Below are 14,367 nucleotides of genomic sequence, written 5' to 3'. Positions count from 1 at the left end.
TCTCATTATTTCTTTGGACTCGCTGGACTTCCCGGGAACGTAGTGTTGTCTACATCCCCTGGGGTTAACTTTTCTAGACACATTTTTTATTACCTCTACAAATTTTTCGTAGTTCTCTACTTTTGGTTCAGGGCGTAGGAGCTCAAAACCTAGCATGTCTGCATACTTTTTCCAGTTTGCCTTTTTGAAGTTAAATCTCCTGAAAGGAATAGCTTGTGGTCTGACAATTGAAAAGATATTTATACCAATTGGTCTATGTTGAGTTTTTGCTGTGAGGCCATATGCTACTTTGGTAGTTAGTATGGATCAACGTGATGCTACTCGTTTCAGCCCATGCTTTAACTGCGTCTTCATTTGCATCCTTAGTTGTAACTCTAAAATTGGAAGTCCAAACTCTTTCTCAGCTCTCATACTGTCTTTGGCTTATAAGCTCTCATTCGACACATCGTTTGTCATTCTATGTGTTTAATAACGGAGGACTTATATTCGCGGACAGACAGGCATAAAACCGGATGTATATATTTGTTCTCATCTTGCTAAGGCTCGTTGAATAATATATCGCTTGTACTATTTCGGTGTCTTTAAAACAGTACTTCTGGTTGCGACTCTAAAACCAGATATCCTAAGTTAAATATCCCACCTTTAATGCCATCCTTGGGTTATAGGCTTTCATTCGATAACTCATTTGTCATTCTATCTAGTCTAATGACGGAGGAGTTGTTTACAAAGTCTCCGGGACAGACAGATATGTACTCTGGGCTAATTAGCAAAATTCAAGGAAAAGTTATTTACCAGCAATTTTATTGCTGGAATTGAATCATATGATCCTATATTAATAATATAGGTATGCAAACCTGAGACACGCCGAGACAGCTTCTAGAAAAGGGATGGGAGTATAACAGACCCATACACAATCTCTTCATAGACTTTCGACAGGCATATGACAGCGTAGAAAGAAGCCAAGTATGGAATGCCATGGCGGAGTTCTCAATACCACAGAAACTCATTCGGATGACTAAAGTCTTTATGGAGGGTGGAATATCAAAAGCACGTGTAAATAATAAACTGTCTGACAGCTTCGAAATCAACAGTGGACTCAAACAGGGTGATGCGTTATCTCCACTACTTTTCAACCTTGTATTAGAGAAAGCCATAAGGTCGGCCGAAATAAAAACAGAACTGCTATCGTTTCAAGGTCCCAAGTTATTACTAGCATACGCAGATGACATTGATCTCGTTGGAGACTCCATCCTATCCACAAACGCCATTTTCAACAAGGTGGAAGGAGCAACAAACAAAGCAGGGCTGAGGATTAATGAAGAGAAAACGAAATATATGTGTATAAATAGAACGACACAAAGAGACAGGATAGGACAAAATTTGACGGTCAACACCTTCAATTTCGAAAGAGTACAACGTTTTAAGTATCTGGGGGCCGTAATCACAGCTGACAACGATGTTACTGAAGAAATAAAAGACAGAATCGAATCAGCAAATCGCTGTCTATTCGCACTGGATAAGCTTATAAAATCAAAAAATCTTACAAGAAGTTCCAAGATCAAAATCTATAAATCCATCGTCAGACCTGTACTAACATATGGTTGCGAAACGTGGACCATGACCAAATCAAACGAAGAAAAGCTCAGACGTTTTGAACGAAAAATACTTAGAAAAATTTTCGGACCTCACCACGACATTAACACAAACCAGTATAGGATCAGAACCAACCTCGAATTAAAAGAACTCCACAATGACACCGATATTATCCAAGAAATTAAATCACCTAAGATGGGCAGGCCACGTGCACCACTCGGACGTCCCAGAATGCGATGGAGAGATAACATCCAAGTAGATCTCCAAAAAATGAACATCCCATTTCCCTAGGTTGATGGAAGACCGAACAAATTGAAAGAAAGTTGTACAGTCAACCAGGACCCACCCAGGGTTGTAGCGCTACGTGATGATGATGAGGCATGCAAAGTTCGCAGATATTGTGCTACTTTTTTTATAAACCAAATGGTGCCCGAAAATCGTGTTTATTTCAATTTTTGCTCTATAACTCCAAAGATTTTAAATTTACACCAAAAACACCTAAATAAAAAATCACTGTAATTAAATTCTGCATAGAGTCATGCTTTTCTCGATTTACTTCGACAAAAATTTTCCTCGGAAAATGCGGGTTTTTCCGACAAAATCTTTAATTTTCAACTAAAATTTTAGGTTAGTAATTATTTATCAATAATTAAAAAACTTAATGATATAAAAAAGGTAAGAATAGAAGAGGAAGGCCCATCAAAGAATGGAACAGTGACATTTCGCAGATACTGCAGAGTAAGGGTAAGACTTGGCAGGAAGCAACACAGATGGCATCCAATAGGAAGGAATGCAGAAAGTTCGTTAAGAGCTAGGACAATTCAGAAGATTGTAAAATATTGTAATTTATTGAATTGTAATTTAATGAATTGTATTATAAATGGCCCTACACCGAAAGGTACTAATGGGTCTACTGATTAAGTAAGTAAAGTAAAGTATGATATAAAAAAAATTGAACGAATAGTTCAGCAATAATTAAATTGTTAATTAAAAATTTGGGGTTGCTAGAATAACCACAACAATTATGATGCATAAGAATAACTATGATTTTTGTATAAAATGGTACTATACCTATCTAATGTACTTTACAGAATTGAAATTGGACTACTTAGGCGGCCTCACGAATATTTTAAAATTATAAACAATTTTTTGGCTTATAAACAAATAGAATATCTTGGGAAATATTAAATTAAATTAAATTATGAAAACGGTATTGGATATAACACGGCAAGACGCTTCTATTAAAAGAGAAAACGTTTAATTGCGATGAGAGGTTCCTGAGATACAACCGGTCAAATTTGACCGGCATTTACGACGAAGATATAAATAGGATGGTAATTTTCGAACCATCACCTTTTTATTTCGGTCCTCTTTTTGCACACAAATTTTAATATCCTTAGAAGACTCATAACATATATTATAATAATAAAAACTATCGGTATTACTAGTGAAAAATACCAAAAATACCAAAATTTCAATAAAAATCAGGTTGGAGAAAATGGAATCTCAAAGTTTAAAATCGGTATACGTTAAAAAAAATGCATTTTCTCGGCTTCCCATGGAGCAGTTTACTTCATCTTTTTTTTTGTTCCCAAGTAATTCGCATCACAAAAATCATAGTTAATTTCATGCATCATAATTATCATGGTTATTATGGCGACCCTAAATTTTTAATTAAAAATTTAATTGTCGCTAAACTGTTCATTCAATTTCCATCGGCTTCCGGAAACATAATCTGTACCAAAAGTGCTTTTATATCACCAAGTTATTTAATTATTGATAAATAATTACTAACCTAAAATTTTAGTTGAAAATTAAAGATTTTATTGGAAAAACCCGCATTTTCCGAGGAAAATTTTCGTCGAAGTAAATCAAGAAAAGCATGTCTCTATGCAGAATCGAATTACGGTGAATTTTTATGTGGCTGTTTTTGGTGTAAGTTAAAATCTTTGGAGTTATAGAGAAAAAATTGAAAGAAACACTATTTTCGGGCACCATTTTGTTTATAAAAAAAGTAGCACACTATCTGTGGACTTTGCATACCTATATCATTAATATATAGGATCATAAGATTCGATTCCAGCAATAAAATTGCTGGTAAATGACTTTTCACAAAAATGGGCTATTCTCCGATAATCTGTCCAGACTAATGGATAATTCAAGGTTTTCACATTTTTTTCAAAATGGTTGAAAACAATAATATAAAATAAATTATAGAGATATTAATTTAAAGCTACCAATTCGGTAACAAAGTTTCTTACTTTACCATATTTGCTAACAAAGTAAGTTTAACAGAAGCCCATGTACTCTTTTTTAACAACGCCAGAGCAGTCTACACGGCAGGATCGTTTCTTTTCTTTGACACTCAATTCATTTCCCTCTTGAGTTCTTCGTGAAATAAAACGCCGGTTCACCCGAGCATTTTCTTCGGCCCGATCGGAACGGAAAATGGAAAATGTTGGAAAATGTATCGAGGAAAACGCTCTCTACAACAACACAACACAACTGTGTGGCTTCCTAACCAGTGACAGCTCTTCCACATTGATTTATCGTTTCGTATTTGTGTTGTTCGAGGAAAAAAAGCTCGAGGCTAACGAATAAGATTGATGCTTTCCATTTGAAATTTCTCTAACCAAAGCTTCAACCCGCTCTCTTCTGCTCTCCAGTATAGCAAAATGGGGAATACACCGGGACTTCTTTGTTGAAATTCTTGTGTTGAAATTGTTTTATTTCCTTATCGTAATATACGATACGCTACTATAAGTTTATTTACAAATTTACATAACATAACACAGGACATATAACATAACACATAACAATTTACATTACTAATTTACATGACATGACACATATCACAATTACGTGATATGTGTTATGTCATAATATTGTATAAATATAGAACATATTAGTATAAATATATACTAGGTAATAATTAGTAAATACATTGTATCATACAGTGATGAGTGTGCTATTAACCGACAAACTAACGTAAAAGATGGAAAACATATTAAGTTTTGAGATAAGAAGAAATGAAGTGGGAAATTTAGCCATAGAAACTTATAAATTTAAAATTTACAATATATTCATTGTCAAAAAACACAACATGGAAATGAAAGGTTAATACTAGAGCAAACCCAAATAGAAAAAGTGAAGACATACAAATATCTGGGAACCTGGGTTGATGACAAAAATGACCAAAGCAAAGAAATTAAAGTCCGAATTGAAACTGCAAGGCAAGCATTTATAAAAATGAAGACACTGCTTACAAACAAAGACCTTCAGTTGCCTCTCAGATTAAGGGGTTTTAAGATGCTACATATTTTCTATATTACTATACGGAATGGAAGCTTGGACATTGAAAAGGCAACATATAAGAAAAATAGTAGCGTTCGAAATGTGGTGTTACAGAAGAATGTTGAAAATTCAGTGGGTTCAAAGGATTACCAATGTTGAAGTGCTACGACGTTTAAATAAGGAGTTAGAAATTATGAACAGTATAAAAACAAGAAAACTAGAATATTTGGGTCACATTACCAGAGGAGAGAAATATGAGCTGCTGAGAGTTATTATGCAAGGAAGGATCCAAGGAAAAAGAAGCATAGGAAGAAGACGCATCTCCTGGCTGAGGAACCTTAGAGAATGGTTTAACTGTAGTTCATTACAACTGTTCAGAGCAGCAGCCAACAAAGTGACCATAGCCATTATGATATCCAACCTCCGCTAGGAGATGGAACTTAAGGAAGAAGAAGATTCATTGTTGCCGAACTTTAGACGTATCGGACGAGTTTGGCAACTACCACTGAGTTTTAATTGACATACTGCTGTGATACGTCTAAAGGTGGAAAACAATCAATGTAATGTAAACTTATAGGTTTCTATCGGTAATTTTCCCACCTCTATAAGTTTCATATCTTTTTATCTCACATTAAGTTGTCGTTTTCATTATTTTCCATGTTGTGCGGTATTTTTCCGGTTATATCCGGTTATGTCCGATTATAAACTAACCATTCACTTATCCACAATTAAAATTTACAAAAATTAGCGAAAACAATCACAATATTCCTAAACGCTACAAAAACATTGTTTATAAAAAAAATAGAATATAATAGCATTATGTTGTTTTATATGCCATTAGAGTGAAAACTTAGTCTTTTTGCTAGCAGTTGCCGCTAGGGCATCTATGCCATTTCGTTCGTTGCAATCCGGGACTGCACGCTGGGGTTTGTTTTGGTTGGATCAGGGAGAGCAGCATATGTGCCTCCTGATGAGAGACAGGTAGAGGTGCTTGCAGCACTCTCTGATTGGACTAGAATATGGTTCGGCTGTATTTTCGTTTTGCAACGAAATTGAAAATGGTTATTCATTTTTCATTTACATTTACTCTGTGTGGAGTATGAAGGGAACCATTCTCGTTGGAACTTTACCGCGCTGAGCAGATGGGACGTGAATTGTAAATTGTAGAATTCCCTCATCTTCCTTAGTCTCAGCATCCGTATGGCTTGCAAATTATAGAAGCCTCGGAGGTGTAACCAGAGAAGGTTCCCATTGTTTTCATTCTGGTGGGATGTAGAATAGCATTATGTTGTTTTATATGCCATTAGAGTGAAAACTTAGTCTTTTTACATTGTTTATATTTTTTTAAATTTTTATCTTTAAAGAAAATTGTGATTTAGCTTTAGCTACATAAATTGTCACCCAATCTAATAAAGTGTACTAATACTAAAATATTATAAAACCCCCTGATTATAGCTTCTTCTGCCCATTTTCACTGCATCATTTTCTGCATCACTATATGCCCTTAAATACATATATATCCAAAGTTAGAGTGGTAATAGCAAAGCACACAACAGTGTCAAACTGGTATGGATGTCAGGTCATCGAAGAATATAAGAGAATGACATCACTTCAGCTGCTAAAGAGGATCAAATACAAAAGCCAGAGCCAACCTTAGCAGTGCCTATAAACACTGTCCTCAACCTGATAAGACCCTTCTTCCGAACACAACATAATTACAAGTAGGAAAAGTAATATTGGATGCACAAAAGTTAATAAGGATAAAGTACTGCAGCAAACAAGCAGAAATTTGCTAAAAATCATAACAAGTTTGCTTACTAGACATGCGTCAGTCAAAGGACACCAGCACAAAATGAGGCTAGCGGGTGTTCCAAAATTATAGAATGGATATTCACTGAACCAAAAAAGTACTTAAATATAATGAAAAAAGCATTGATTCAAAAAGGGGGCATTAATTTTCGTCCAAAGATCAGTATCATTGGTCCAATGTAAGTAGATACATTAACTAATGCTCAAAAACATTAATTTTTATGAATTAGTACGTTCATTCAATGTACTTTCTAGTTAAGAATCAATGTATCGGTACATTGAATCAATGTATCGGTACATTGAATCAATGGATCGGTACATTGAATCAATGTATCGGTACATTATTTCTTAACTAGAAAGTACATTGAATGAACGTACTAATTCATAGAAGTTAATGTTTTTGAGCATTAGTTAATGTATCTATTTACATTGGACCAACGATACTGATCTTTGGACGAAAATTAATGCTCCCCGTTTTTGAATCAATGTTTTTTTCATTATATTTACGTACCATTTTTGTTCAGTGAATGTCATCTTCATGTATATTTGTATATAACATACAAATAGTTAATCAGTAAACAAAATGACGACTTAATATCTACATAAATATTACAAATATAGGTTGAAGCAACGATTTTTTGCCGATTCTCAAACTAATGTTAAGTATCTATAAGTTTAAAGACAAAAAACATTTATTTTAAATTAACACAAAATATAAAAATTTATACCTGATATCGTGAAAATAAATACATCTACAATAACATCTCCATAAATACAACATCTCTCTGGGATTAATTATCACCACCCATACAAAAACAAATGGTTGAATGGCATTTTTCTTTGATTTCAAAAATCTAATATGATCTTCGACTCTTGCTGGGTCTTCCCGATGTAAGAATGATTACTGGAAATTTCTGATGGTATATTTTATTATATATTTGGTTGTCCATTAAGATCTTTTTTAACCATTTTATTAGTTCGTACAAAATATCGATGTAGAACCCAAAGAAGAACTGCATGTTAGCCATCTACAATCTATATTAATAATTATTATAAAAACATAAATCTAAATAGTGAACTTAGTTGTATTTTTGGGTATCACTTTTTTTTATAGAAATATTTTAATTTATCCTGAAAAAAATTGCTAGATGTTGAGATGTTTATTTTTACTTTGATATATAGGTACTACCGACTGCAAGAGTTAATAATATTTTTCAATTATTTACGGTTTAATCCCCTAAACATTATTTTACTAATCTTTTATAAGATTATTCCATTTAGAAATATTTTCAAATGCTTCCTATTTTCTTTTACCTATGTGTCGAATTAGCTTTTGAAAAAATTTACAGAGAACAAAAATTAATTAATACTATATATGCAGGACTGAATAATGAAATAGGTACTTACATTCCGTAATGTCTTCATAGGTAATCTTTTCAAATAAAAATTTATTTGTTTTATCCTTGATATGACTTTCACACCGAAGAAAGGAGATAATTATTTCGAAATTGCTGTCCCATCCGTCAATAAGTCCATTTCCATTTCCAAATGCCACTCCAAAGTTCATATTAATCTGCAAAAGTGGAAATAGAAGTACAACTTTTTTTATAGAAATCCAACAAAATAATTTATAAATAGTTAAAAATATATGTAACTACATACCTTAGAAAAATCAACCAAATCACTAGTGCCAAACACCGCTCCTCAGAGTCTGCAGGGTGACTGTCTGCTAGGAGGCTGCAACTGTTGTCACGTGATTTTTTTACACCAATAAAAATATTTATACAGTTTTAAGAAATGTATCTGTTTACGTACAAAATTATTGCTACAATCTATTGATCATTGATTCAGGTATATTACATTAATACAATGATTGCGTTACATCAAAACAATGTATCGAGTTATTAATCAAAGTCGAAAACATTGATTTAATGTTACGAAAACATTGGTATACAATGAACAAATTATTAGTATTATGAAAAAAGTCATTGGATAGATAAAACGATTCATTGGATTAATGATTCTATTCATTATTTTTTAATGAATAGAATTACATTGTAATAATGAATATGGTCATTACTTAATGACTACGTGTTTATAGTATTAACGAAATTTTCATTGAATCAATTTAAAAAAGTCAATGATGCGATTACGCATTGGTACTATGTACAATATTTTTTTCAGTGATATTGTGACTAAATGGAAGACGTTTAATGAGCCAGTTAGTTACATTCCCACTGGTTTGATAAGACAGCATCAAAACAAATAACGATATATAATATAGTAGTAAAAATATTTCGTGATGGTCAGCCAAAGCTATAAATTGAACTGATGCTTTTATAAAAAAAATAAAATATTTCATGATTTGAAGGAGTTCTGTCATCTTTCCCTTTTGCCTTTATCCCAATACTAGGTATTTAAATCTATCTATCTATTTAAATTTCTCCTAAGTTTCTATCTTGGATCATCTCCGTCTCTCATACTCGTCTTTCCCTAAGTCTTCTTTGGTCGTCCTCTCCTACTACTTCCAGGAATTAACAAATAATTTTAACCGATACTCTGTTATTTTGGCATCAGTTAATTAGTGTCAACCCAAGACTTTTCGTAATACATATATTCATTCTTAATTTTATCGTCCATCTAAACAATCTCATTTCCGCCATATGCGTTCGTTTTAACTGTTCAACATTCAGTTCCGTAGATCATAGCTCATAGGCAGTTTTATAGAATTGTCTCTTGAATTTCATTTAAATTTTTCTGTCGCACATCACACCACTCGCTGCCATGCAACTTGACCCAATATCATCCTAATTCAACTGCATGCATCTCCGTCTATTTTTCCATTAGGGTCTAATAATGATCCTAAGTACTGAAACCTATTACTTTTCACAATCATTTTACCATTCAGGGTTATCATTTTATTGTAGATTGAGCAGTATCTCAACGTTACAAATGCTCTGTTTTTGTTCTACAAGTTTTAAACCTTTTCCTCAAGGACTTGTCTCCACTTGTCTAGTTTTTAAAAATTGGTTGGCTGTATACAATAGTTTGAATAAACTTACAATTAGATACAATCAAACAAAAACTTCTTATGTATGATAGTATATTTTTATTAAAATTTTTAAAATTATCCAAACGGATTATAATTATCTTCAAAACGTTTTTGGTCCAGTCGCAAACATTTTTAATGTGTTAAATATAATTTTCCTTTTTAAAATTTTTTTAATACACGTTAGTTTTTTTAATATACCTAGGTACCCAAACTTTGAGTTAACGACGTTCTACACCTTCGGCAAAGAATTAAGGATTTGCATATAATTTTAGTATGTTATAGTTTACTTCAAAAAACTAAGACTTGATTTTTTAAAAATTGTTTTACCGTACCGTTTAATTACTATTAAGGGTCAAAGTTAAGTTTTGGCATGGGCTCTTATGGGAATTCTTAAAAAGTTAATAACTTTTGACCCAAATTTACGATTTTAAATTATTTGTGCTTAAATTAAAGGTTTTTTTGTAAGGAATAACATATTAAAAAATGAGGATTGTTTACCGTACCATTTATTTTTAATTTATTTATTATAATTAATTCCGTAATTTATTCCGTAAATTCCGTAATTTATTATAATTTATTTTTATAAAGTATTCAATTCTGAAACATATGATTTGAGTATTCTGCTATAAATGCATTGTTACCAACTTTCGCTTGCATATAAGTTTCCTCCCTTTCCTCTGAGAGGCATACCCCGCAACGAAGTTGTAGAACGTCGTGGATGTCGTGAGGCGTCAAGTTGGTCAGCGAAAATTGACGGCCACTAAACTTCAACAAATTTCAATCATCTAATTATGATTTTTTTGGATGGCTCTACATTATTACCTTGGAGCATTTATATTGATTATAAGACTTAAAAATTTGACTAATGTCATAATATTATTTAAAAGTAACCACGATAGTAAGACATTAAAAGAGTGACCCTACTGCCCCTTTTTTCCTATCTAATAGTTAGTTCTTTCCCAGCTTCGTAATCAATAAAATATTAGAAAAAAGAACAAATTTTAAAATGTTGGTATACCTGCTTAATTATGAATTGTCCTTTGTTTTATTTTTTTAATACCTGCTTTTCCAAATGATTGAACTTGTATTATTTTTTTTAACATCAAACAAACAAGGATTTTAGTTATAAAAAGCAATTAAAATAATTTTTGCCTAATCACTGTTTACATTTCTCGTTCGGCTTATTAAAAAGAACTCCCATATACAGGATCGGCTTTAAAACATTTATAAATAAGATAAAATTATTTTATCGCCAACCGTCACTAAAGACATTCAATATTGTACTCATTTGCCCTCATTTGCGGCAGTAAAGTAACACTTTATTGTACTGAAAGAAGAATTTTACTTTACCTGCCGCGATTAATCAAATCAACCGAGATTGAATGTAAGTGGTCGATGGCAGTAATCGAATGGCGAGTATTTGAGTGAACTTAAAATTTATTTACTTTAATAATTAAAAATATTGTACACACTTGGCGATAATATCAATTAAATTTATGTCAAAAAGGAAAATTCTGTAGTATTTTGTAATTATATTCATATAAAATAAATTAAAACTTTACCGATTTAGTAATTATTCAATATTGATAACTATCGATTAAAAATCGAAAGCGGTCATCTTTCAAAAATGATCTGTCATCACTGTCATGAAATTATTATGACGTCTAAAATTTAAAAAGTTTTTAAATTGTAAATTGTAAGTAAGTGTTAAAACCAATATCAAATTGTTGGCGATAAAATTTTGTATGCACCACGTCAGTAAAGACTCTTTATCGAACTCGTCTCTTATCCACCTCGCTCGCTTTGCTCGCTCTGCTCATAATATCAGACTCGTTCCATAAAGAGTAACTTTACTGACTTAATACATAAATAATTATTTCATCAATATTGAAAAGTGTATATGTATTTATCTATTGTTATAACAAATAAATATGGCACTTTTAATTATATTGGCCAATTATATTAGTCCTGCTTACTGGATAATAATTGTCAAGGCCATAGTCCAAAAAAATAATAAGAAGAAAAAATAAGATTCAGGTTATGTTATTAAAACGTAAACAATTGTATGTAGTAAATAAAATTAGTTATTAAAATGCAGTACTGCAAGCAAAATACAATTAATTAAATTAACCTTTATATAGTAATTGCATATCATATCAATATTGTGGAGCAACATATAATTTTTCTTCTTCATTGACAGTAGATATGAAATATACGTCAATTTGACAATTTCAATTGACAATGAATTATTTAAGAAAGTTGCAAGATTTCTATGCTAGTCGCGCACGATCGTTTCTCGTATCCCATCCAAGTACTTGCACACCGCGAATAGGGTAGCCGATCAAAAGGGTCCACCCTAATATTGATGATATTTATTGGATTTTGTGAACGTGCTAAAACGAAAATGCTTCTAAATAGATATACAGGGTGTTTCATTAATAATTGTCCATATAGTAACTGGAGAAACCTTAGCAAAAAATACGAAGATTTAACCTAAAACACTTAAATAAAATGTGGTTCCTTACTGAGTTACAGGGTGTTTCATCTCAAAATTTAAAAACTATTTTTGCTCAGCATTTTAAAACTATTCGACATATCCTTTTCATACTTGGCAGAAGGTGCGACTACTATACACCCTACTAAATTATGATAAACAAACGTTTCTAGCTACTACCAGAAACGTACGACAGGGGATAGTGAATGGTTGACCCTTCTCAAATTCTACGTCACTGGAGGAATTACTATTTTAGTGTCATTTTTGGGTTCTCCAATACTTTCTACGTAAATAATATACTCTTTATTGGTAACGATAAAGTCATTAGTTTTCGAGATATTTGAAGTTAAATATGAAACCTCACAGTTATTTTGATTAATTTATGATATGATTCATATGATTAAAATTTAAAAATTATTTGTACCCAGTAAACTATTTGGCGTATCCTTATCATACTTGGCAGAAAGTGTAGGTACTGTACACCCTACTATATTAAGATAAATAAACGTTTCTAGCTACTACCAGAGGCGTACGACAGGGGATAGTGTCTGGTTGGCCCTTCCCAAATTCTACGCCACTGACGAAATTGTTATTCTAGTGTAATTTTTTGATTTTCCAATACTTTTTATGTAAATAATATACTCTTCATTAGTAACGATAAAATGATTAGTTTTCGAGATATTTCAAATTAAAAGTGAACCGATACAATACATTAATCAAAATAACCGTGTCGTTTCATTTTTAACTTCAAAAGATCTCGAAAACTAATGACTTTATCGTTACGAATGAAGAGTATATGATTTTCATAGAAAGTATTGGAGAACCCAAAAATTGAACTAAAATAGCAGTTCCGCCAGTGGCGTAGAATTTGGAAAGGGTCAACCATTCACTTTTCCCCATCGTACGCCTCCGGTAACAGCCAGAAACGTTTGCTTAACATAATTTAGTAGCTTGTAAAGTACCTATACTTCCTGACAGGTATGAAAAGGATACTTCGAATAGTTTTAAAATGCTGAGCAAAAATAGTTTTTAAATTTTTAGATACAACACCCTGTAACTCAGTAAGGAACCACGTTTTATTAAAGTGTTTTAGGTTAAATCTTCGTATTTTGTGCTAAGGTTTCTCCAGTTACTATATGGACAATTATGAATGAAACACCCTGTATACAGGGTGTCCCGAAAAGATTCGTCATAAATTATACCACACATTCTGGGGTAAAAAATAGTTTGATTGAACCTAACTTACCTTAGTACAAATGTGCTCATAAAAAAAGTTACAGCCCTTTAAACTTACAAAATGAAAATCGATTTTTTTCCATATATCGAAAACGATTAGAGATTTTTTATTGAAAATGGACATGTATTATTCTTGTGGCAGGAGCATCTTAAAACTAGATTATAGTGAAGTTTGTCCACCCCATAAAAATTTTATGGGGTTTTTTTCCTTAAACCCCCCAAACGTTTGTGTACGTTCCAATTAATTTATTATTGTGATACCATTAGTTAAACACAGTATTTTTAAAACTGTTTTGCCTCTTAGTCTTTTTTTTTTTGACAAGTCACCTTTTAACGAGTTGTGGCTTCTTTTTCAAAATATACCTAAAAATGCAAATTATAAATAAATTTTCAATTATTAACAGGTCTCTATAATCGTACTTAACCATATACAAATATGTGGTGGATTCGACAAATATTCGAAATATGTCGATAAACACTGGCTTATAGAAAAAATACTAGGAGGCAAAAAAGTTTTAAAAACATTGTGTTTAACTAATGGTGACACAATAATAATTTAATTGGAACGTACACAAAAGTTTGGGGGGGTTTAAAAGAACAAAACCCCCTTAAAATGTTTATGGGGTGCACAAATTTCACTTTAATTTTTTTATAAGATGTTGCTGCCATAAGAATTCCGCATTTCCATTTTCAATAAGAAATCTCTAAGAGTTTTCGATATATGAAAAAAAAACGATTTTCATTTTGTAACTTCAAAGGGCTGTAACTTTTTTTGTGTGCACTATTGTATATAGGTAAGTGAGGTTCAATCAACTTATTTTTGACCCCAGAATTTGTGGTATAATTTATGACCAATCTTTTCGGGACACCCTGTATATAGGTACCATTT

The sequence above is a fragment of the Diabrotica virgifera genome, chromosome 8 (genome assembly GCF_917563875.1).
Source record: "Diabrotica virgifera virgifera chromosome 8, PGI_DIABVI_V3a".
Lineage (NCBI taxonomy): Eukaryota > Metazoa > Arthropoda > Insecta > Coleoptera > Chrysomelidae > Diabrotica > Diabrotica virgifera.
Note: the sequence above shows the minus strand (reverse complement) of the source record.